Raw genomic sequence first — 25,458 nt, forward strand, 5'->3', positions numbered from 1 at the left:
TGGATCACGTAGAAGCCAATGATGGCAGTGGTCAAAATGGAACGAACTGAAGGCAGTTGGAAGAAGGTGAGCAAGTTAGAATCTAAGGTGTCAAAGAATGGCCACCCGTCAAGGAATTCAGGGGCTGCATTCCCACCCTGGAGGGAAAAGGAAGGTCAGGAAAGCAATGTAATGAATAATATTAAAAACACAGATACTACTGCTTTTGTAACTTAATCTAATGCTAGCAGGGAGAGAAAAGAAGGAGAAAGAGCAAAGAGATATGCATCGTGAAAGATAGAAAATGGTAGAAAGAGAATAAGAGAGGAAGGCTGGAAGAGAGGAAATGAAGGAAGCAAGAAGAAAAAACATTAATTTAAAAATGAATGTCAGAGGTAAGCCGGGGAACATAAAATCCTGATATTTTATGTCAGGATAAGCTAATTAAACATGGATTCTGTACACAGGTAATTGACTATTTAGTGAATATTTTAAGCACAATGGGCTTGGCACTCAACAATAAAGTGTCACAGTACACACACCTTCAGCAAGATGATGCAGGTCTTAGGATGAAGAGATGGTATAATACTAGGAAGGAGAATGGAGAGAGAGGGAGACCTCTGTGGTTTTTCTAAGATTAGCTTTTTATTTGAGGACAATACAAATTACGGGCAGGGTTGGGTGTCATAGCTCACACTTGCAATCACAGCACTTTGGGAGGCTGAGGCAGGCAGATCACCTGAGGCCAGGAGTTTGAGACCAGCCTGGCCAATATAGGGAAACCCCGTCTCTACTAAAAATACAAAAATGAGCCAGGTCAGGAGGGTGAGGCAGGAGAATTGCTTGAACCTGGAGGCTGAGGTTGCAGTGAGCCGAGATGGTGCCACTGCAATCCAGCCTGGGTGACACAGTGAGACTCTATCTCAAAAAAAAAAAAAAAAGGCGGGGGCGGGGGGGCGGGCAGAAAGAATAATGAGAAAACTGAGTGGTAGCAGGGGATTCAAGGGTATTTAGAGACATATAAGCTGACCCTTGACTGAAATCCTAAGCTAGCTCTGTTCTCAAAAGATAGAACCCTCTTTCAGAACCTAGGACACAGACAGCAAGACATTTGAGGAAAGGGTGTGTCTGAACAGTTACTGCCTGGGTCAGATTGATCATTACATTTTCAAAGAGGTGATACAAGGCTGAGGCTGAGGCACATGAGAGGTTCCTTCCACTCCAGCCAGGGTGTTCCTAGCTGCCGCCTGCAAGTTCTTCCTTCTTCTCTCTTCCTCTCCCTTTCCCTCTACTCTCCTTCACCACTCCCACTTTCTCAACCTGGCTCGCTCCCTGTCTTTTTCTCAATATGCAACACTCTTCAGTTTTACAGAGCAAAATTCTGCTCCAGGCATCTCAGAGACTAGGATTGCTAGTGTGGCTTTTTTTTTTTTTTTTTTTTTTCGGGGTCATTCAAGTGCATATGAGTGAAGAATAGCAGATTAAAATGCAACCCCAATTAAAATCTTAGGATGTCACAAGGCACTAATGTCAACATCTGGTTTTAGCAGCTGCAAATTTCTAGGAAAAGAAAAGTTGGGTTTTTCTTTTCTTTTTCAAAATCTAGATGACTAAAGATACTTCTTAGAACACTCACAGCAGAAAGACAGGAGCAAGAACAGAGGGTGGGAAGGCACCAACACGCAGGAGGCGTGGAGTGGGGTCACTCGTTTCTCCCTGATGTTCAAAACTGAGATGCGATCTCTAATGAGGGGCTGCATTTGGTGGGAGACTCATCAGAGGACCCAGGTGTTCAGCTTTTAACTTATTTTTTTTTGCAAAGCAGGTATTTCTGCAAACAGGAATTAGAGAATGGCCTCCAGCTAGATTGCAGGGAGTCCCTGCAGAGAAAACCCTTAGAGAAGAGAATCACTGAAGAAGAAAATGAAGATGACAAGGCTGTTGCTTCTTAATAAACATGATCACATTGTCAGCATGCATTATTTATCACTTTTCTTTCACTGATTCATTGTCCTAAAACATGCAATCTAATATGGAGGGGAGCACACACATGCCCACACAGATGTCCTGGTGACTTTCTTGTGTGTTTCACAAAAAAACAAAACACATAACAAAACATTCAGGAGTTCTCCATTTGATGAAATCATTATAACAACCTAATCTGATTTATCTTTCCCTCTTCCTCATATTCTTATTTTTCTTACTCTTTGCAAGACGCATACATAAAATGAAATCATCATCACTGAAAGTGATAATATTAGTCACCATTTTATGTATCATCCATGTGTCAGAGGCTTAATAATATATTTCTGATTCTGAAAAAGAAACAGCATTTCACTCATTTTGCATGCACAAAAGTGGAGCTCAGAGACTTTAAGTGACTTGCCTAAAATGGCACACCTAGAAGTTGCTAAGCTGGGATGGGAACTTGGGTGTCTGGTTGCTGGATACCCATATTAATTACTAAATAGGACTGTCTCTGTTCCAGGTAGCAAAGCCCATGAATTCAGGGCCTGGGTCTGAACCCAGTCAACTTTGAATCCAGCACCTGAGATCTTCTCTGCTAACCACACTGCCCTTCAACATACACATTCCTCTGAAATCAGTCAGCCCCGTTACTTTATTTTATTTATTTATTTATTATTCACACATATTTTTTTGAGACAGAGACTTGCTCTGTCACCTAGGCTGGAGTGCAATGGAGCAATCTCAGCTCACTGCAACCTCCACCTTCCAGGCTCTAGCAATTCTCATGCCTCAACCTCCTGAGTAGCTGGGACTACAGGCTTGCGTCACCACGCCTGGCAAACTTTCTGTATTTTTAGTAGAGATGGGGTTTCGCTATGTTGGCCAGGCTTGTCTTGAACTCCTGGCCTCAAGTGATTTACACACCTTGGCCCTCCTAAAGTGCTAGGATTACAGGTGTGAGCCACCGCACCTGGCCGATCCAGTTACTTTAAATAACAACAAAAAAAACTCGCCTTTGGCTTTTGCTTTCCCTTGCTCCCATGACTGTTTCTTTTTTTTTTTTTTTTTAATTTTAGCTCTGAGATACAGTTCACATGCAAGACACACAACCACTTCTTGAGTCTTACATAGATTTAGATTCCCAGCATCTAGCGCTAACGAATTGATAACTATCATAATATGCAAACCCACTGAGCCACTATCAAACACACATAACTAAACACTTTCTTTTCCTACTTATTTTTTCTTCTACCACTCCCCTTCCCTTTATGCGAATTAGTAAGACACAGGACCACCCATCTCTAAGAACACCCTTTGCCGGGTACCATTCCGAGAGGAAAACGGGTATAAAAGCAGCGCTGAGCTTTTCTGAAATTGTCAACACAGGGTTGGTAATACATATTAAGTAGGACCTGGTGAATCAGATCAGGAATTTGTGCTGAAAACCTAAAGGCAAGCAGAAGGATGCCAGGAGCCAGTGCTGGCCACAGAAAAAGGGTGGATCTTCCTACCGAGGGTTAAGCAAGGCCTGGGAGGGGAGAGGACACGCAGAGCCACTCTGCATAGACTAATGGCCAAACTTGCACCTTCAACACCGACCTTCATTCATTGTGTGTGTGCATATTTTCCTGGTGATAATGTTATGTTTCATAAGGAAAATCTGGAAGTAATAGAAAAATGTAAAGAAGAGTACTGCTTATGATAAATTGTATCATAACAATGTAATAATATTACCCAACAGTATCTATCCATAGTTACATCCATTTATTGATATATTATAACTATAAATGGATGTAGTATGGTACAGATTATAATGTATACTATTTTGTAAGTTGCCTGTTGTTCCTCCTACTTAATATGTGGGAAACGTTTCATTTTATAAACATGAATTTTTAATGGTAGGTGATGATCCATTGCCCGATTTTAAAAAATGTAACCAATCCCTGTATGCCTAGATCAAAACATCACACATACTCCATACATATATGTATCCACCATGTACATACAAAATTTAAAGATTAAAAATAAATAAAAGAGAGCTATGGCACATTGTGAAATTGGTGTGCAAATAACTAAAATTTGGGAAGTACTGCCCTAAAAATAATGTTTTTATATTACTGACAAAAATACATAATTATTTCCTTATTATTGGACATTGTTGTTGTTTCTAATTTTTCATTATTTTACCAATGTTTCACTGGATATACTTTTACATATATCTTAGTGCGGAGATTCTCCTACTAGATTGCTAGATATGTAAGTACGGGGTCACAGCCGTTGTTCACTTCATTGCCTTTGATATCTTACCAAAGGCTCAACAAAGGGGGTTATGAATTTGGACTTCCTCCTGGCACATATGAAAGTGCTTCTGCCCAGTCAGGTGCGGTGGCTCATGCCTGTAATCCCAGCACTTTGGGGAGGCTGAGGAGGCGGGGGTGGATCCTGAGGTCAGGATTTCAAGACCAGCTTTGGCCAATATGGTGAAACCCCATCTCTACTAAAAATACAAAAAATTAACCTGGTGTGGGTGCGTGTGCCTGTAGTCCCAGCTACTTGGGAGGTTGAGGCAGAAGAGTCACTCGAACCTGGGAGGCAGAGGGTTGCAGTAAGCTGAGATTTCACCACTGTACTCCAGCCTGGGTGACAGCGTGAGAACTCCATCTCAAAATAAATAAATAAAAATAAAAAAGTGCTCCTGCTCCTTTCTTTGAGTATTGACATAAAGAAATAATATTAATAATTGAATACCCAAGATGATAATGGTAACAGTATAATAATGGTACTTGGTGGTTTAAGTTGTATATCTTTGGTAAGCAATTATCTATCTATCATCACACTAACAATGTTTTATGGCAATCTACTGTCTTAAAATATAAACAAAAACCAAGAAACACCAAATCCACTGGCCCCGATGAAGCAGGTACTGAACCAGAAAACAAACACACTAAAACCAAGGCATCAAGGCAGAAATGGAGCAGGATGTGGCTGGTTGATACTAAAACTACTCTATTTTTCTAACAGTCTACATGGCTCAGCCCATATGAGTTTAGTTATGAGAAAACATGTCCCATATGGGGTTGAGACTCTTCAGTGGAAGAATTTGTTTTCTTTAAGTCTCTGTCCCTTTCCCCCACCCCCCATCTAACTTAGGAAGATGACTCAGTTCTTTGATCACATAGGAAAGAAGTACATTTTCTTTAGCATCATTTAGGAAATCACCCTAAAGATGAAATCTACTGTCCGGATTACCAACAAGTTTGTGGATTAAGCCAAGTGCCAGCCAGAAAACAGCCACAACATGGTATAAAAAAAAGAACACTCATTTGTAAATCGAAAGACAGAGACTTTAGGCAAGTTCTTCTCCCCTCGTTAGCATGAACAGGAATAAAGAGCTTCCCTTGGTCTTGAGGCAGCGGGGTACCCTGGCTCATCTGTGAGGCTTTGGATCCAGCAAATCAGGGTTCAAATCATGCCTCTGCCTCTTCCTGGCCCTCTGACTGTGAGCAAGTCATCTTGTCTGTCTGAGTCTCACTTTCTTCATTGTCATCTGTGAAGTTGTTCTAAATACTCTGCTCACAGTTTTCAGTAAAGAATAATCAAATAATGGGTGCAAAGAACTGAGTGCATGTCTGACATGTGGGTCGCCGTCAATCAAACATTGGTTTCCACTGATCTTTCCATGGTTGGTTCCTTGTCATTAAGGTTTCAGCTTCAGGGCCTCCATCCTACCCAAAGTAGCCCCTTCTTTCTATTAAACAATTTTTTTTTGGAGACAGGATCTCAATACGTTGCCTAGGCTGGTCTCAAGCTCCTGGCCTCAAGCAATCCTCACACCTGGGCTTCCCAAGCATTGCGATTGTAGGCGTGCGCCACTACGTCAGCCATAGCTTCCTTCTAGTTACCCTCTCCCTTGTTACAATGTTTTTATTTTTTGTTTGTTTTCTTTATAATACTTAGCACTATTTGAAGTAACCTTATTTCAATCCTTGTTTATCTGAATCCTCCTCACTGAAATGTAAGTCATCTGAGAGCTTCGTCCCTTTTTTGTCTCATTGAGCACATTTTTAGTTTCTGGCACAGTGCCGAACACTTAGTGGACACTCAATCAATATTTATTGAAAAATAATAAATGAATAAATACATCTTCATGCACACACAAACCCACACATACATCTATAGATACATCAATATACCACCAATAGTTTGGTTGGTTAATTCATTCACTCTCTCCTCTCTTTTTCCTGCCTCCTCTTTCTTTTTCTCTTCCTTTTCTTCTTTTCTTTTCCTTTTTCCTTCCCTCAGCCAATAATTATTAAGCCAATCTCTCTGCTAAATTTTGGAGGTACATTCATGGACCAGACAGAACATCCTTGAAAGAGCCCAGGATTCAGATTTCTCTCTACCTCTCACTTCCTTCATTTCCCCTTCCTGATGGATTGCTCAGATTTCAGCCTCCACGATCTACAACAGTGTGGATCCAGAAAGCCTTGTTCAGATCCTCGGGGTGCTTGTCAAGTAGCTGCAAATGACTACCTCTGACTACAGACTTTCAGCTTTGGTCATATTTTACTTTTTTGTAAAATATGCTATTTTGTTTCAAGATCTACTGCTGTCCACCAAAAATACAACTCTGTTACTAACCCTGCCAGCTCCTGAATGATACCTTTGTGGACACTAAAAACAATTTAATGGCATGTCACAATAGCAATTCACTCTGTTAATAGCTCCGCTCAATAATACTATATTGCATAAACCTCCTCTAGTCATCTGACAAATAATTCACCTTTACTCACTCCAGAGTAAGCTCCATTTCACTAACAAATATATTTCTCCCCAAACCTACAAATACTCAGCATCTCTGTCCTGTGACAGTAGCTATTTTTCCTGGATGAGGTCATTGGTATCATGTTTCTATTACCTCTCGTTGGCTTAGTTCCAATGACAATCTTTTCCCATGTAGGGCATCAAATTAGGGGACAAGGCAGTTCCTAATTTCTCACTCACATACCCATGTATGTATGCTTTGTGATCGCACAGGCATAGGAAGTCCTGGCTCTTTTTGTGGACATCGTTCTGCCAAATCTGATCGATGGTTGTGTGCCAAAAGATCTAGATGCAAGGAGTATTTACGTGGATGCGCACTAGCCTTGTTTAGGTTTATTATCATTGAAAATGGCTTATTCACGGTAGTAGGCACAGAGGCTCCTGGCCTGGGAGCCCATGGACATCAAGAGTTCCATGAATCTGGGAATTCCATAAATGCGCATTTAAAAAACAACAAACAAAAACCCAGAGTTTTATTTTTACCAACCTTTAAGTGAAATTTAGCATTCCTACTATTATAAATGTAGCCACCAAGTCATGGGGCCTGTGACTTTAGCACCAATACAAATCGGAGATATCTGCATATCACATTACAGTTGTTGCAGAGAGACTGAAATATCATGGACATGTATTTCTATTTCAAAACTGTAGCAGTTATTAAGCCCACTGACCGATTTCATTATCTAATGTGTTAATAAAGAAGCTCATCTATAACTGCATCAAAATTTGTGTGTGTGTGTTTTTTAATATTTGGTAACTGCATTCCTGTATAATGAGGTGTTTGGGTAATCTTTTATATATTTTATGCATTCAGAAACAGTATTCTGAAAAGGGGTCCATAGGTGTCAGCAGATCACTGGGGGGCTGCCCGATAGTATAAAATACTTAAGAACCCCTGCAGGAGCATAGGGTGGGAAAGAGCCTGAGATTGGAAGCTAGGCCCATTTGGGCTCAATTCATGATTATTCAATAATAGTAATACAGCGAGCACCCAGAAAGTGTTTGCCATGTGCCAGGCACTATTCTAAAAGCTTCACAGGCATTAATTTACTTCACCTTTGTAATCATTCTGTGAGATGCATCCTTTTACCATTCTTTACAAGAAAAGGAAACTGAGGCTCAGAGAGGGTAAGTAACATGCCCAAGGCCACTCAGCGGGTAACCGGAGAGGCAAGACTTATACCCAGGGAGGACCTGCTGTTGACTTCTCTCCTCTGCGGCCTTTCACAATATCTCTTTGTAATTAGTAATAATTAGCAATAATATAAACCATTAGTAATAATGTAAATAAGAACTTTCTATGCAACATTCATTTACTCCTCAAAATCAGCCTATAAATTAAGCATTATGATTATTATCACCCTCATTTTCTGTTTCTTTTTTTTTTTTTGAGACGGAGTCTCACTCTGTCGTCCAGGCTGGAGTGCAGTGGTGCGATCTTGGCTCACTGCAAGCTCTGCCTCCCAGGTTCACGCCATTTCTCCTGCCTCAGCCTCCCAAGTAGCTGGGACTACAGGGGCCTGCCACCATGCCCAGCTAGTTTTTTGTATTTTTAGTAGAGATGGAGTTTCACTGTGTTAGGCAGGATGGTCTCGAACTCCTGACCTTGTGATCTGCCCGCCTTGGTCTCCTAAAGTGCTGGGATTACAGGCGTGAGCCACCACGCCCTGCCCATCTTCATTTTTGAGATGACAAAAACTGTGATCCAAGAGAGGCTGAGTAAATTGTCCAAGCCATATAGCTCGAAAGTGATGCCAAATCCGGGTCACTGCTTGCTTTTTAAGTAAAGTTTTATTGGCACAGAGTCACACCCATTTGCTTACAAATTATCTATGGTTACTTCCTCTCAACAGCAGCAGAGTTGAGTAGTTGTTGCATGGTCCGCAAAGCCTAAATTATTCACTATTTGGCCCTTTACAGACAAAGTTTGCTAACCTCCTAACAATCATGTGTTATGCCCACTCCCTGGCCATGTCTGTCACTTTCTGGCTGGCAGTGTGGCCCTGGGAAAGAAGTCACCTAAATCTCACTGTCTTCAAGTGGAAAATGGGCATGTAGTGACATCAACATCTTAGGATGCTCGCAAAGGTAAAATGCAAAGAAAGAATTTAGTATAGGTCCTGGTACCTGACAAAGGTTCAGAAAATTTTTACTGCTATATGATGACTATTGTTATAATTTGAGTCTATAACTAGGGTTTTCATGCCAGATTCTAAAGAGTCTAATCATCCGTAAAACCAAGTTGGCAATTCCTGGTCATGTCGACGCATGGAGAGAGCTCCTCTCCTCATGCCAAGTTTGCATTTAGCTCTTCAAAAATGTGATCTGTCTCTCGGATTAGGACAACACTGCCCTCTGGAACCAACCAGTCACTGGTCAGTGACCTAGTCCTTCCAGATGCATCAGCACTGCTTGAGCAGTTTGTTCATTAGGAATGAAATTCAGCCTCCAAATGGATTCAAGTGATTGGGACTAAATCTGGGTCCCAAATTGCCCAATAGAAGCCTGATTGCAGATATGCAGGGGGGTTCAAACCCATTGGAAAAGAGTACAGTTAAGCAAAAGAGATCCCCAGTGGGTTGTGAAGGACCAGCTCGGGAAAGATAGTGGGATTACATGAAATGCATTTTTTAGAAGGGAAGAATGCCAACCCTGTTTCCCTGCATGCTGCTTCCCAGGGAAACACTGGCTGATGCTACAAAGGAGTTGTCTTCCCTAAGCTATGTCAACAGAGGAAAAGAGAAAATTAAGATGATTACGTATGTTTAGGGAAAATTAGGGTGTTTTGGCTTGAAGTTTGCTTTCTCTATCAACCATATTAAGCAGGCAATCACCCAGCACTCCATTTGACCTGGAAGATGCTGCATTAACATGGAGAATTGTTTTTATAAGCACCTTTTAAAAATTAAGACAGTAGAGTCATGCGCTTAGGAGTCCAGTTTTGGAAGCAGGCATGTATGGGTTCAAAGCCCAGCCGCCTTCATTTCAGGCTCTGGCCCTACACAAATGGTTTCATTCTTCCAGCTTCCGTTCCATAATTCAGGAAATGGGGTAGTGCTTGTTTTATGGCACCCAGTACTTCAGTTCTCTCTCTATCTATGCCCTTTGCCAGCTAACTTACTCGTGTCTTCCTCTTCTGACTGTAGGCTTGACTGTGCCATGTTATCTACTGGGATGTTAGCAAGTGTGATGCAAACAAAAACTTGAAAAATGCTTACTTGGATGGACTTGTTCATGCTTTTTCCCTCAGCCATTGCTATAAGAAGAAAATGCCTAGGTTAGCCTGCTCCACAATTACAGAGGTGTGGTATGGGACCAAGTTGTCCCAGCCATCATAGTTGAGGCTGTCCTAGATCATCCAACCACTAGTCAATTCCCTAAAAATGTCAGTGAGCCCAGTGCAGATAGGCAGAGGTTGTACTCCCTCATGGAAGCTGATCATAGATTTACAAAGAGGACTAACTGAGATCAGCCCAGCTCTAGCCTGGGTCACCTGTACTTCACAGACTGGTGAACTAAAAACTGTTAAAGTTTATGGCACTGAGATTTGGAGGTTTTGGTTATGGAGCACTGTCAATAGATAACTGACACGGATGAGAATATTTACTTCATACAAGTTGCTTTGAAAAATAGATGAGACAATACCTAGTGAGATCCAGCACAGAGCTGGTGTAGAGGTGGCTGGAGAAGCCAGATTGGTGACTGTAAGGAGATACTTCTGTAATTTAATCTGTGTTTTGTCTCCAACCCGTTCATGTAGTTATGGGTGGTGTTTCTTATGTCAGGGAAGGGAAGTGGCAGAGTAGAAAGCGGAAATACCCAGTACCTCCCCCTGGTTTTTTATTTCCAAAAGTTTAAATCTCTAGGGAAGCTTAGAGAATTTGGAACAGAAATAAAAGAAAACGTATTTAATGAGAAGTGGGGGTTGAGAGTGGGTCTTCCTCATGCCCTGTCCCCCACCAATTCCAGATGGAAAAGAGAGTCCACTTTGGCTGGGAGGAGGAGAAACTGTGCAGCAAATGGAACATGTTGACAATGGAAATTGTCAACATCCCAGGGATTCATACCTTTGCTGCATCTAGGCAGCCATGATACCAGAGGCAGCCTTGCTGAAAAATATCCGTCCTCTAAGCATGACCCAGATGCCAGAGAGAGCATCCTGACTGGTGTGATGAATGTGTCCCTGTAACCCAACAGCCTGTACATCCTTCCAGAGAGCTGCCCCCTCTTCCCTCCAAACACCGTGTGCTGGAGTACTTTCTGGATCCCTGGCCCAACTTTAGGGAAAGAAGAGCCCGTAAAAGATTAAAATTAAAGCCTTCTGTTTGCCCTGCTAGAAACAGAAATTAACTTGAAGTTTAGAAAATAAAAGTGGTCTTATTTGCAGATCTTTCATTTTTTGTCCTGAAACATATTCAACTAGATGCTACTCCTGATGATGTTGATGACGATAATGTTGTGATAGTTGTGATGATAGAGGAAATCACTGTTGCTGTTGTTTCTTTCTTTTTTTGTAGATGGGGGTCTCACTCTGTCACTCAGGCTGGAGTGAAGTGGCGTGATCTTGGCTCACCACAATCTCCGCCTGCTGGGCTCAATCGACCCTCCCACCTTAGCCTCCTAAGTAGCTGGGACCAAAGGTGCATCCATCACATCTGGCTAATTTTTTGTATTTTTGGTAGAGACAGAGTTTCTCCATGTTGCCCAGCCTGGTCTTGAACTACTGAGCTCAACCCATACTGCCCACTTCGGCCCTCCCAAAGTGCTGGAATTACAGGCATAAACCACCATGCCCGGCCAGAAATCACTATTTTTAACATTCAAATACCACCTATATTGGTAAGAAAAGTGGAATATTTGCAGCTAATGTAGATGACATTTTAAGCAACGTCTATCAATAGACGATCTCATTTCCAATAGATCACTTGCTGGGAGGGAGAGAAGAGGGATAAGACGACTCAGGACCTACTCCACTACTCTTGTATAATGACCTTGACTTCCCCGAGAAACTTAGAGAAGTCTCTTCCACAAAAGCCACACCCTGGCAGTCTTCAGCCTGTATCTCACTGGAAATGTGTTTTCTTTGGCTTGTTTGGTGTTTATACACTTTTAAAAACATTATCAACTTTTAAAAATCAGAAAATGTCTGTCTCTCAATGAAAGACATTCAGATTTTTGGCTTCTCTTGAAAAGGAATAAAGGGGGGAAACATAGCATTCCACATAGTAACCCAAAACAGGAGTTGACAGCAGTTCCTCTGTCTAGAAGCAATGCATCTTCAGTTTATCACAGTCCCCACTGCTCCCTGCAGTCTTTCCAATTACAGGTGCAGTGTCAACTGCCTGCCATCATTGTTCAGAGTAGACTGAAACTTATTTGTACTCATAATCCTCTGAAAAGTAGAAAAAATAAAAGCTAGGCAATGAAGGCTATACATTTATTGCCTACTGCCTCATTTACTTTTTTTTTCTAGATTTTCTAGATTTGGGGTATTAGATATTGTAACCCTAAATTTAATCCTTAAGACGATTTAGTAATGAGACATGTATGAGCTCTAAAGGAGGATGATTTGAGGCAGAATCTATTGTCTTCACAAATACCTTCACATGTTATACATGCACACACAGACACACATATGGAGTAACAGTAGAAGAACTACTTGTAAACAATACTGATTTTGTCTGTCTGAAGCATTTTTAATTTTTCCCCAAATAGAAATATTTGTTTTACAGGGAGGCCTACATATTTGCTGGGGAAAGAAGTCTATCACTGGAACTTTCCTAAGAGTCTGAAAAGACAGCAAAAATGTTGTGGCAAAGAGAAAAAAAAGAGGCCATTTGTAAAGAAGAACTATTTGTATCGAATATCATGAGAAAATAAGTGCATCATGACAATTTTGTACATCTTCTATGATTTGATTGTCAGTAATGAAGCCCACAGGAGAGTGATAAATGTGCAGAGGAAAAGTATCTATTTCACTTATATGGCAAATTATGCAACTCAGGGCTTGATAGCACTTGGCAAAATACAAATGTGTTTGAATGGAATTCAAATTGTTGCTCTTTGCCTAAGACACAGGTAATATCACCAGGGGTCCTGTCTTTGGATTTTTATAAGAGGTAAGAGTTTAAGTAATAGTAGCAGTATTACAAAATTACCTTTAAACACTGAAAACATTTTTACTTTGTTACAGGGTGTAATTTCCACTTTTTCCCTCTAATGGCTCATATACAGAAAATGATACACTAATGCAATTTTTCAAATTTAGTTACCTTTTTTTGTGTTCTAAAATTATATGTTCTCGTCATTTGCCCTGTTTGTCAGTCTCCAGAATGCATTTATTTCCCCGTTCTTATGGTTCCATAATTTATCTTCTTGTCACAGAACTTTCATAAACTTTTTTTTAAAGATACAAAATAGTTGCAATAAACTCTGACAAAAATGCTTCCAGTTCAACTTTTGAAATCTTTCAATTATGTTTTGAACGATTATCATACTTTGTAGCGTGGCTGTACTGTGAAATCTCTGCGGAGTGACATCTTACTAGGTTAGGTGAAAAAATTACTTGAAAAGAGACGCACTTCAAACCATTTATATTTCTTTGCCTTTTCACTTTGGAATCTGCGGATTTATATTCATGCTCATTCCATGCAGAGAAGGGAAAGAAAGGAATCATGAAATGAGAATTGTATCCGTGGTGGATGGAAACAGTGTTGAATCAAACTCCAATTATCTAGATGGGATGTGGGAGGGAAATTGTATGTTTGTGATCCTTTCAATACCAGAGGAAAATATAAAGAGGAATCCATAATTAGAGGTCCTTATTAAAAACAAAACAAAACAGGTGCCTCAAACAGTTAGAAATGCTGAATATTAGATTTAGAGACTCTTGGCTATATCTTCCTTATTATGAGAAGATATTCAGTGGACATCCACGTTAGCTAGAAGACTGTTCTGTGAGGTTTTCTGTGATGCAGAAGGGAAGAAATAAAGCTTTACAAAGTCCCAGGACCTGTGCTGCTCAATGGAAATATAATGCGAGCCCCATGTGTGATAAACATTTTCTAGCAGCCACGTTAAACAAGTAAAATTAATTTTAATAATGCAGTTTATTTAACTCAACATATTCAAAATGTTGCCATTTTAACATATACTTGATATAAACATTGTCAATGGAATCTTTCACATTCTTTTTTGCATATTACATCCTGATAGCCCATGTGTATTGCATACAACATAGCTCCATTGGAATTAGTGACATTTCCAGCATTCAACAGTCTTACGTGTTCATCATTACCATGCTGGGCAGCATAGTGCTGGACTCTCTCCCCTCGGCTGCACTGAGGGCTCTGAGCGTCCATGAACTTGACCTCTCTTGTCGTGGCATTTATCATCATGTCTTACAGTGTCTCATTTAGTTGTGTCTCGTCCCTATTTGCTTAAGTTTGATGATGACTGGCAACAGATCCAGTTCACTCATTGATGTAACACCAGTATCTAGAACATAGCAGATGCTCAATAAGCTCTTATTGAATAAATAAGTTAATAATTAAATGAATGTATGCATTTTCTTTTGTAGAAAAATAGATCTTTTTTGGTAGGGGGAGAATGTACGTGCAGGAGACTTGATGAGTACTCCACTGACAGGGTTTGGACCTGTGTCCCTAGCAAATTGCATGTCTAATTGTAATCCCCAATGTTGGAGGCGAGGCCTGGTGGGAGGTGGTTGGATCATGGGGGTGAGTGTCTCATGAATCGTTTAGCACCATTTCCTTGGTGCTTTTCTAATGATAGTGAGTTCTTGGGACATCTGGTTGTTTAAAAGTGTACAGCACCTGCCCTCTCTCTCTCTCTGCTCCCACTTCAGCCATAGGATGTGTGTTCTTCCCCTTCATCTTCTGCTATGATTGTGAGCTTCCTGAGCTGATGCCAGCATCATACTTCCTGTACAGCCTGTGGAACCATGAGCCAATTAAACCTCTCTTCTTTATAAATTGCCCATTCTCAGGTATCGCTTTATAGCAATGTGAGAATGGACTAGTACACCCACCAAGATGTCTTTCTGGTGTGGCCATTCTATGGCTATTGTAAGTGGTGACTGTTGGCTGCCTACAGCTTCCCCGCTCCAGAAAATTGTCCCCAGAGGCTGATAGCACTCACCTACCTGGGAGGTTAAGGAATCTCCCTGACACCCATAACTGATGACTAGCTGACACTGGGATACACAAATCCCACCCCCTTACCTCTAACAAGGACAGCTCCACTGGAGTTTATGTTCCAGAGCCCTCTGCCTGTGCTTCAGACCAAGGTCAGATTTTCCCTGAGACCACACCCTCCCTCCACTCTTTCTCCTGCCCTGTCCTGCTTTCCTCACTCTAAGTTTCTGTTTTGCTTTAGTTTTTTTTTTGTTTGTTTGTTTTTTCTGAGACCTCTCCCTCTATAAATCACCAGCACCTAAATCCCTGCCTCAGGCTCTTCTTTCAGTGGACCTCACATAAGACACTAGGATTTACTTCTTCTGCTTTTTGGTCATACTTTAACTCGTCTTCCCATCCCGCTCCCATAAAATTAAAATCTATTTGTTTCTTACAAAATTTCTCCTAAATCTTCCCTCACTAACCCTCAAAACTATCAACACATTGCTTCATAGGAACCATTTATCCATACAGCGTAAGCCAGCAAAGGCATTTGGCTCCTTTATCTGGATATCCCTTTTAACCCATGAATGCACTGGTAAATTCTCTAAGCATGCCAATCAAACAGTGGTGATCAAGAGCAAATTCCATCACTGTACAATTCCACAATTCTCCTGAGTGATAAGAAGGATAATTCTGTCACTTCTCCATGTGGCCCAACTGTAATGCAACCGTGACAAGTCTTTATGAAAATACACACTTCTCATCCTTTACATCCAGCTGCCATTTCAGTCATTTAGTAATGGAGACACAGGTGGATTGAGGGAAATCACGGAAAAGACATTGGATTAAGCAGTGAGAAACATATTGAATTTGTCCACTGCTTGGCCAAAAGATGGGAACAGAGCGCTACTTAGAACCCAAGTGATGCCTTGAATGCACTTGCTTTTTGCCATGACTATGGCTTTAAAATATGGTATTTCAGTTTATACTCCCAAATGACTGATCAATGCCATTAACTAAGCCTCAGGACTTCTGAACTTGAAGCTGGCTCTTCTCGATACACTCTTGTTCTAAATATTTGCACAACTGGCTCCCACTTTTCACTTGGTTCTCAGGTCAATCTAGAACTGCTTCCTTCTCCCAGTGTTATTCTTGAATGCATAACCCTATCTTATGTGCACGATGGCACTTAGCACTAGCTGATTTTGTTACATACACGACTATTGTCTGTCTCCCTTCACTAGAAAGGGGCCTCCTGAAGGGCAGGTACTTTTGTCTCTCTTGTTCATTTCAAAATTCTCAGTGCCTAGAACTGAGCCTGACACCTTGTGTGTGCTTTATAATTATGTGCTAAGTAGATGAATGACTTAAATTAGTTTAGCTAACTACAAGTTGTTCTTGGTAAGGAAGATATGCCATATGTTATCTCTTGCAGACAGTGATGATATTGGCCAGGAACCTCTATATGGAGCTTACTAGGTGTTAAGAACTGCATGCTTGTTCCCCTTAAAATTCGTAAGTTGTAATTCTAACTCCCAATGGGTTGGTGTTAGGAGGTAGGGGCTTTGGAAAGTACTTAGGTCATGAAGGTGGAGCCCTCATGAGGAGATTCATGTCCTTATAAGAAGAGGCATGAGAGAACGTGCACTGAAGCATTCTCTCTCTTTCTTTCTCTTTCTCTCTCTCTTTCTTTTCCTTTTTCTCTACCTTATCCTCCACCCTGCTCTCTCTCTCCCCCATGAGGAAATCAGGAGGAGGGCCCTCACCAGAACCCAACAATGCTGGCACCCTGATTTCAGACTTCCAGCCTCTGGAATATTTAAACTTGCTCAAATATTGGTTGAGCAATCCACACAGCCCGTGGTTCTTGCTATAGTAGCCCAGACTGATTAAGACACTAGCAAATACATAGAGCTATATCCTTGATCTTCTCATTGGCAGAATTAAAAAATGCATTCAAAACAATATAGGAAAAATGCAATCTAGGGCTATGAGTCATTGGCCTTGGACATAGTACTGGGAGCTTCCCAAGGCAGGAGCCCAGTCTCAAGTCACTGCCCAGCTGCCCAACTTTTCAGCGAGAACCAGAGAAATCACCTACTCACTCTCTTCTGAGAATGGGCAGTGAGATGTGCAGAGCCTCCACCCTCTAGGGTGGTGACTACAAAAGGGCTTGGCTTTCTTCTCTCAGCCCCAAGACAAGTGGAAGGCAACAATGAGGACAGCTGGGATTTACAGGAGCCAGGTCAGAGCCAGGAGAGAAGGGGCAAGTCAGAAGAGAGAGAAGGAGACTCACAGCCTTAAAGTCTTCCCCACAAAGTAGTTCTTAGTTACTTTTCTTATTGAAGACACTTTTGACACAAGTGTATGTTGGTGGGTGGAGGGGGATGAAGGGGACTGTGGATATGTTCAGGAGGGTGTGTGCATGGGTTTGCCTCTATATTATCTTCAAAGGCACCATTTGGTAATAACAGCAGTATCTGTGCTTCATATTCATGAATTCATCCATGAATTCATTCATCCAATGAACATTTATTGACCACCTTCTCTTTGCCGGACATATGGATTTGCTTTTCCTATTATGGGGAAGTCTTATACTGATTCTTTGCTAGGCTCCTGCTAGGCTTTATATATTATATATATATATAAATATATATATATATATATAAATATATATATATATATAAATATATATATATATAAATATATATATATATAAATATATATATATAAATATAAATAAATAAATATATATAAATAAATATATATATATAATGTGCAATATATAATGCATAAATATATGCATATATAATGCATTAAATGTGCATTTCTCTTTCATCATTTTGAAAAATATATATTTAAAATAGTATGACGTAATGCAATCAATTAATAGTAATAGTTTATTGATGCACACAGAATCTCTAATTCTGATAAGAAGTATGAAAGATTATCTGCATTTTGCAGATGAGAAAACTGAGGCTCGAAAATATTGCAGAGCTAACTGGTATAAGGAAGAGAAGTAATGAAACACAAGACTGTTCTCACTGCAGCACCTGTCTCACGACAGCTTGGTTTCCTTGACGGTAATCACAGCAGCCCACTGGTTTCCCCATTGCTTTCCCCATTGCTGGATTGAATCACTTATCCACACCCACATCCATCAATCCACTCATTCCTTTGTTGTTCTTTCATTCAATATGAACCCATAATTTCTAATTTTGATCCCCCAAATCCTGCTTATGTGCCTCCCCTTCTTCCACTTGGAGTTCATCTCCCCACCAGTGGCCTTTGCACCTGCTCACCTGCCTGGAATGTGCTTCCTCTCCTCTCAACAGACTCATTCTCTCACCTCATTCTGCCCAAATATCACATCCCTGGTGACCTAATTAGAACACTTCCCCCCTCCCCACCTCTGCATCTCACTACCATTCTTAATTCCTTTGCCCTGTGTCATTTATTTACTTATTTTTGTCATGCCACCTGTATTAGTCTGTTCTCATGCTGCTAATAAAGACATACTTGAGACTGGGTAATTTATAAAGGAAAGAGGTTTAAAGGACTCACAGTTCCACATGGCTGGGAAGGCCTCACAATCATGGTGGAAGGGAAAGGAGAAGCAAAGGCACGTCTTACATGGCAGCAGGCAAGAGAGAGTGTGTGCAGGGAAACTGCCCTTTATACAACCATCAGATCCCATGAGACTTATTCACTACCATGAGAACAGCACAGGAAAGACCTGCTCCTGTGATTTAATCACCTTCCACCAAGTCCCTCCCATGACATGTGGGAATTATGGGAGCTACAATTCAAGATGAGATTTGGATGGGGACACAGCCAAACCGTATCGCCACCAAATAGTACCTACAATTCGATCACATATTTATGGCTTCCCTCTATTCTAGGAGGTATGATCCACAAGGGGAAAAGCTTTGTACCCCCACACGCGGCGCAGTACCTGACATGGAGTAGGGCCTCAATGAGTATTTGTTGAATGAACAAATGAGGAAGCCTGACAAGGTAAGGGGGCCACCCAAATGCTTAAGACTTGGCCCCTGCAAGGACACTTCATCTGTCTCAGTGGACACTAGTCACTGAGAACTAACACTCCCACATGCAAGGAATAACGTGTGGTACCCAACCCAGGTTCTTTCCTGCCTCTCAGGTCCATCCTCAGAATTGCTGGGCACAATTTTAAAACTTCAGTAACTCTTATTTAGTGCACATATGCATTGTTCCTGCTTCAGTGTTTGCTGGGGGCATATAAACACACACCCCAGGCATAAAATAATTGAAGCAGAAGGCTCAAATAATCACCCCTCTCTTTTACCAACTCCTCTCTAAAGAATTTTAGTGGAAATTAGGGTTGTGTGTAAGCTCTAGAGACTGCCTCTGTCTGAGCATGAGCAGCCATGTGGGGAAGATCCAGAGCAGTGGATCTTCACACCAACAAGTTTGCACTGAGAAGCCCATTTTACACCCCAAATTTCTAACTTGCTGACAGAGGTGCCTGAAGCATGTAATTTGACCAGACTGCACGGGAAAGAGCAGTGGTAGCTACTATTTATGGAGTGCTTACTGTATACGGAATAGTTTACATTGATCATCTCATTTCCTCATATCGTGAGGTGGGTACTAGTACCATTTCTCCTTTATAGATAATGGTCTGCAATTGAGAGAGATTTTGTGATGTGTCCAAGGTTCAGCAGCTACTTAGGCTCAAGACCATGCATAAACACAGGTCCAAAGCCCAGCTTCTGAGCACTCATCTGAGATTGTCTCTTCATGGATGCTTTGTGTGTACTCATCCATGAAACACGTATAAGTAAATTAGCATAATCCCAGACACAAATTTATAAGAGATTAGAAAAGTAAGAGTCTTGGTCAAAATGGAACAAAGCAATCACCATCCACTCCAGAAATGTGTATTGGACCTTTTTTTTTCCTTCCTAAGAGACAGGGTCTTGCTCCATTACCCAGGCTGAAATGTGAGAGCATGATCCTAGCTCACTGCAGCCTGAAACTCCTAGACTCAAGTGATTTCCTGCCTAAGCCCCCCAAGTAGCTGAGATTATAAGGTATGTGCCACCATGCCCTGACTATATGGAGCTTTTGTGGGTACCATGCATTGAGAGGTGTCAAAGAGCCATTGCTGAGTGAAAACCAGATAATCCATACACTTCTGGATCCCATTATGGAGTTCAGACATGACTGGGGAAAGCAGCCTTATATAAAACACTAATACTTATTAATTTGTGATAAGAGGAGAAGCCTAAGGTATTAAAAGCACATACTAAAAGGGATTAACCTACGCTTAAGGACTGCCAAGTTTTGTTATTGTTCAGACACACACTCAGAGTCAATTCTAGGACACATTTTTCTGGGTATTAGGGCACATTCTGGGTGCAGAATGTTTTGCCTCTTAGATATTCTGAACCTCTCTTTAGAACTTCTAAACAGTTCTATTTATTCATATTATCTAAGAGTATCAAATATATGTGCAGTTCAGTCAGATACATGCCAGCACACAGCATCGGTAAGTAGCAATCAGGCAAATGTTAGATACATGAGTGGCTTATAAATAAACATTCAATATGCTAAACAGTGATACACTACAATAAATAAGTGGGTTTAATATGGTTAGATACACAAAACTATTTCAGGGAGATCAACAGTAATGGGTTAACGAATAACCAAGTACAGAGGGGGAACAAATAAACAAATTCTAGAAAGAAAGAGAAGAAAAAAAGAGAAACCTTCCCTCCAGGGATTGCTGAAAACATCAACAGCATCATTCTTACTGCGTTCTCAGTATATGTCAGGTCTGCTAATCTGTTGTAAGCTATATTCTCTACAGACAGATGTAACACCAGAGAGCACATTAAGACCACCTATTTCTATTTCCCTGACACCTGACTTCTTCTGCAGTCCACCTCCATGGCAAAGAGGAAATCTGAGGGCTTATCAAATATGCAATCTCACTGCAAGCCATGGCTGATATTCTTAGGCTTTGCATAAATCTGGAACTTGTAAATTATGGGTCCTGCCAAGTTAACTTGTGCCTTCCACCCTTGACCTATCCTTTTCTCAGGCCGCAAACCAGGGGTTACAAAGAGTCCAATATCTTTGATGAAGACTATCAAAAAATAATAGGTTATATTCAAGCTTGTTCATGTAATCTCAGTAGATGGGATTTATGTTACATCCAAAATGTATTTCCAGCTGGGTGTAGGGGCACATGCCTGTAATCCCAGCACTTTGGGAGGCTGTGGAGGGCAGATGGCTTGTGCTCAAGAATATCAGACCAGCCTGGGAAATGTGGTGAAACCCCATCTCTACAAAACATACAAAAATCAGCCAGGTGTGGTGGTGCACACCTGTAGCCCCTGCTACTCAGGATTGCTTGAGCCCAGGAGGTCGAGGCTGCAGTGAGGAGTGATCATGCCACTGCACTCCAGCCCAGGCAACAGAGTGAGACTCTGTCTCAAAAACAAACAAACAAACAAAAACCCCAAAAAACCAACACAAAATGAATTTCATATTAGAATTATCCCTAATCTGAATATGATTTTGAGAATAATTGGAATGAAGGATAGAAAAAGTAGAAGACAGATTAAGGGGCAGAAGAAATCTATGTCCTTCCAGTCAAAACTGAGGCATTAAAATGGACTTAAGGCAGTTCAATTGCACAGGATTTCACTCTCAGAAGGGGCTCTGTGGTCGCCGTCTTGAAGAACTTAATAATTTTATCTGTGAATTTGTGCTTTGTTAATTGAAGTCCGGTGGGACATAGGGCATGAGCTAGGGGCTTGGAGCGTGGGCTCCTGCATGGTTCTGCTCTCCCCGCTCCCTAAGCAGGGCTCTCAGCTGGTCCCTCTCTGCCCTCTGGTGACCTGGGCCCCACCTGGGTTTCTCCCTTGTCCCTGTCTTGCTCCTGTTGCCTGGCTTTGCCTGAGTGGCCACTGGGTCATATAGGTGGGGGGAAGGCCCATCTTCTGCCATGGTTCTCAGTTCTTGGTGAGGCTGGGGCATAGGTGCGGAGACAGTCAGGGTTAGATACATGCCCTCAGCATCTCAGGATGGGGCAAGGCGGTGGCAGCACCAAGGCATGGTAGGTGGGGCCTCTTGCCCATCCCTGACCCAGGTGGTAGGATGACCCCCTAAGGATTGTAAGCTCTGCATCAGGTACCACAGCGTGCAATCTTTGGGGGTCATCCCATCACCCTGAGTTAAGGTGGGGGCCTGAGGGAAGGAAACACTGCCTTTCCTGGCTCAATCTGGGGTCTGCATTTCCATTTTGCACTGGGCCCCTCTAGTTGGCCTTAGGCTAGAGAAATAACATGAAAATATTTAGGGCTGTGAATGTCTTCCACTCCCTCTTGCAATCAACCCTGGTGGAGTCAGTGAGGCTTTGCACCAATGTTCCAGGTCTCTTCTCTGCGGGTGTGCCAGAATTGCACTTGCTTTTCCATTCTGGGAGGAGATTTAAGAGCTGATTCATATCTTCCTTCTGTCTGTCAGAGTTAGCACCATGTTTCAAAGGGTGGCTGCTTTATCAGTCTGGGCCCAGAATGAGAATGACAGGGATCAGAACCCCTTTCATAAGTAAGAAATAAACTTTTGTTATTTTATGCCATAAAGATTTGGGAGTTCAGTGTAGCAAAACCTAGTCTACACTGATGGATATAATCTCAGTGATGAATTGTTCTTCTTGGCACACTTTCTGGCAAATAATAGATGCTTAGTGTATATTCATTGACTGAATAAATAATGTTCTCCTGGCCACGTCTGAGAGACTCATGCAGATATATTATGCAGATATTCTTCCTTGCTCAGTTGACCCTCTTGGACAATTTCCTTTTATATCAAACTATCATTTTGATTTCTGAACTTCTCTGATTGACCTTGTACTTCTCTCTTGACTCTTTATTCTCCTGCCTGGGCTCCTCACTTTTCCTCCTCTTTCCCTGTGTTCTCCTTCTCATAGGGAACTTTTTGAAAACCACAGATATATAGGTGACTTCTGAAACTGCCATTTAGATCCACCCTTCTATTCTCCATGTCATCTCTTACCTTCAACTGTACAGAACATTTCTCTTTAGATGTCTGCTGGCATCTGACTCAGTATGCCCAAAATGGGACTCAGCTGCATCTTCCAGAACCATCAACAGTTCCCCAAGTCTCTGCCTCCATCTATATCTCGGTGGCACCGCCAACCCACAAGCTCTTTCTGTAGCTTTATTTTAGGTTTTGCATCTGCTTTATTTTATTTTATTTTAACGTTATCTGTCTCCCAACTTTTCTCTGCCATGGCTGTTGGATTCACTATGGTCTGAATTTCCACCCCTTACCACCATATTTCCAGTACTCTTTAACTCATATCCCAACTGCTCCAACAGACGTTGGCCTGCCTTCCTTGTTGATCACGCATCTTCTTAACATTTTTTTTTTATTATGTAACTAGAGTCCTCTTATAGAGTAGTGGTTCCCAACTAGCATTCCTCCAAGCAGTAATGCATAACATAATTTACTTTTTTTCTTTTAGAATTCCAGAGCCGAACACCCTCTCAGACGGAATGTTGAGTTCTGAAGGTTATGCTAAAGGCATAGAGAAGAAGGGCTGCAGCAAGTGTGAGCAGCAAGTGAGGGCAGGACAAAGTCTGGAATTTATGTGTGAGAATTTGGCTGTGGGCATGAGGGCCAGGGTGGGCTGAAAAATAAAAATGTGTCTGTCCTTGTTTTGCAGAGCCATAACTTACTTAGGGCCAGCACAATAGGAATGACTACTTCAGTGGCCTAGAGGGGTGGGGCAGTGAACAGAATTCAGTGAAGATGGTTGTAAGAACTTGGAAATGCCCTGATTAGGACTGCTCTACTCATAGCTCCAGCTGGCCATGATCACACAGAAACACAAGACTGGCATGCTGAAATGCCCTGATTTTTCAAAAGAAGCCAGAAATAGGAATTGTTAGGTGAACAAATGGAAATGTAGAAACTAATTTTTTTTTAAAGTATTGTGAAGCTCCAACAGAACGTTTCTGTGGACCAGGTCCTTCTTGAAGGTTGCTATTTTGAGATCTCTGAGTCTAAAGATGCTGAGCTGAGCTGAGCTGAGAACCCAGGACAGAGTCCTAGGGAGTCATGACATTTACTGGGTCATTAGAGGACGAACAGAGCAAAAGCATCATCACAGAAGTCGGGAAGGAGCAGCACTCCAATTCTTGCAAAGTCGGTCAGGAGAGATTATCTGGGACTACAAGCTTCTGTTTCTATCATAATCAGGAAAACAACAGCAGCCACAACCACATCCACAACCAAAGAACGATTCTTTTAGAAGAGGAAATATCAATGAAACGCCATTGCAACATTGCAAATAAAAGAAAGGGAGAATTAAAATTCTGTGCACCACATTGCAGTACTTTCAGGAGGGATGAGCTCAAAAGAGAAGTCACAGGATGGGCCATGCAACTATGTCCTCAGGTCCAGCGAGGGTTGGCCAAAGCAAATTGAAAGAGATGGGAGTGAGTGGGAGGGGAGGAGCTCCAGGGAGAAAATGAGAAGGACTCTTCCAAAGAGGTTGATAATGAAAGATAAGAGAGAGACAGGGTAGATCGAGAAAGAAGCACAGGTCTACAGACAGGTAGAGAGACCGACAGACAGACAGATGATAGGTGATTGAGACAGACACATGCTCCCATTAAATTATTACCTGACAGGAGATGAGCATTTCCTGTGGGCCAATAATCTTCTAAGAGCTTTCGCTCTAACTCATTTAATCCTTGCAAAACCTTTAAGGTAGATACTTTATTTAAGCCCATTTTAAAATGAGAAAACTAAAGTATGGAAGTACATTTATGTATTATGATTATTTGTCTGTTTATTTGTTGAAAAGAGAGATTTGAGAATGTTCGTATGGAGAGAGGAGAAGTCAGGAGATGAGAGGGTGGGAATTCAAGAGGTCCATTTGGAATACCTCCAGTTGAAAAGAGACGATGAAAAAATCCCAAGAAATGTCCTGAGTTCTTGGAGGGTGGAGGGTGGAGGGGCAGAAGGGAGAGTTGTGTATTCTTCAGAAACTGCAGGGAAGGAAGAAAAAGAAATTAATGGTATGAAATTGTTGGCGAACAGGGACGTTGAAGGAAGAGACTTAGCAACCTCTTTGCTTTTGTTTCTTAAATAAATCATATTGGATGTGGGGCTCTGTTCCTCGTGAGGATGTGATACAGATTCTTGGTTGTGGGAAAACTCAAATTAATCATCAAACAGATCTTGGATATTGAGGAGAGATTAATCATCTAGAAATAAACCAAGGATGGATTATTTCATCTCTTTGGGTTGTGCTCAAATATGCATCCAATCCTACTGGAATATTTGGAGCCATATGGAACCCTTTTTGGTACACCTGGTAATGGAGACTTCCCAAAAGGGATGCTCTGAAGTCATAGTCTGCACTCATGATATTCAGAAAGAAGTCTCAGAACTTGTTGACTACCTGTGCTGCCCTTTGTGTGGAGGGTAACACGTGCTCTCTTCCAGCTATAATTGTAAAAAC

General features: G+C 41.5%; 1 protein-coding gene across 2 annotated transcripts in view; it reads right to left on the minus strand.

The window, feature by feature from the left end:
* TSHZ2 (teashirt zinc finger homeobox 2) overlaps window positions 1-25,458 on the minus strand; it is a 550,341-nt gene that overhangs the window by 386,738 nt on the left and 138,145 nt on the right. The window lies entirely within an intron of this gene.

This window comes from Rhinopithecus roxellana, chromosome 13, assembly GCF_007565055.1.
Source record: "Rhinopithecus roxellana isolate Shanxi Qingling chromosome 13, ASM756505v1, whole genome shotgun sequence".
NCBI classification, from domain to species: domain Eukaryota; kingdom Metazoa; phylum Chordata; class Mammalia; order Primates; family Cercopithecidae; genus Rhinopithecus; species Rhinopithecus roxellana.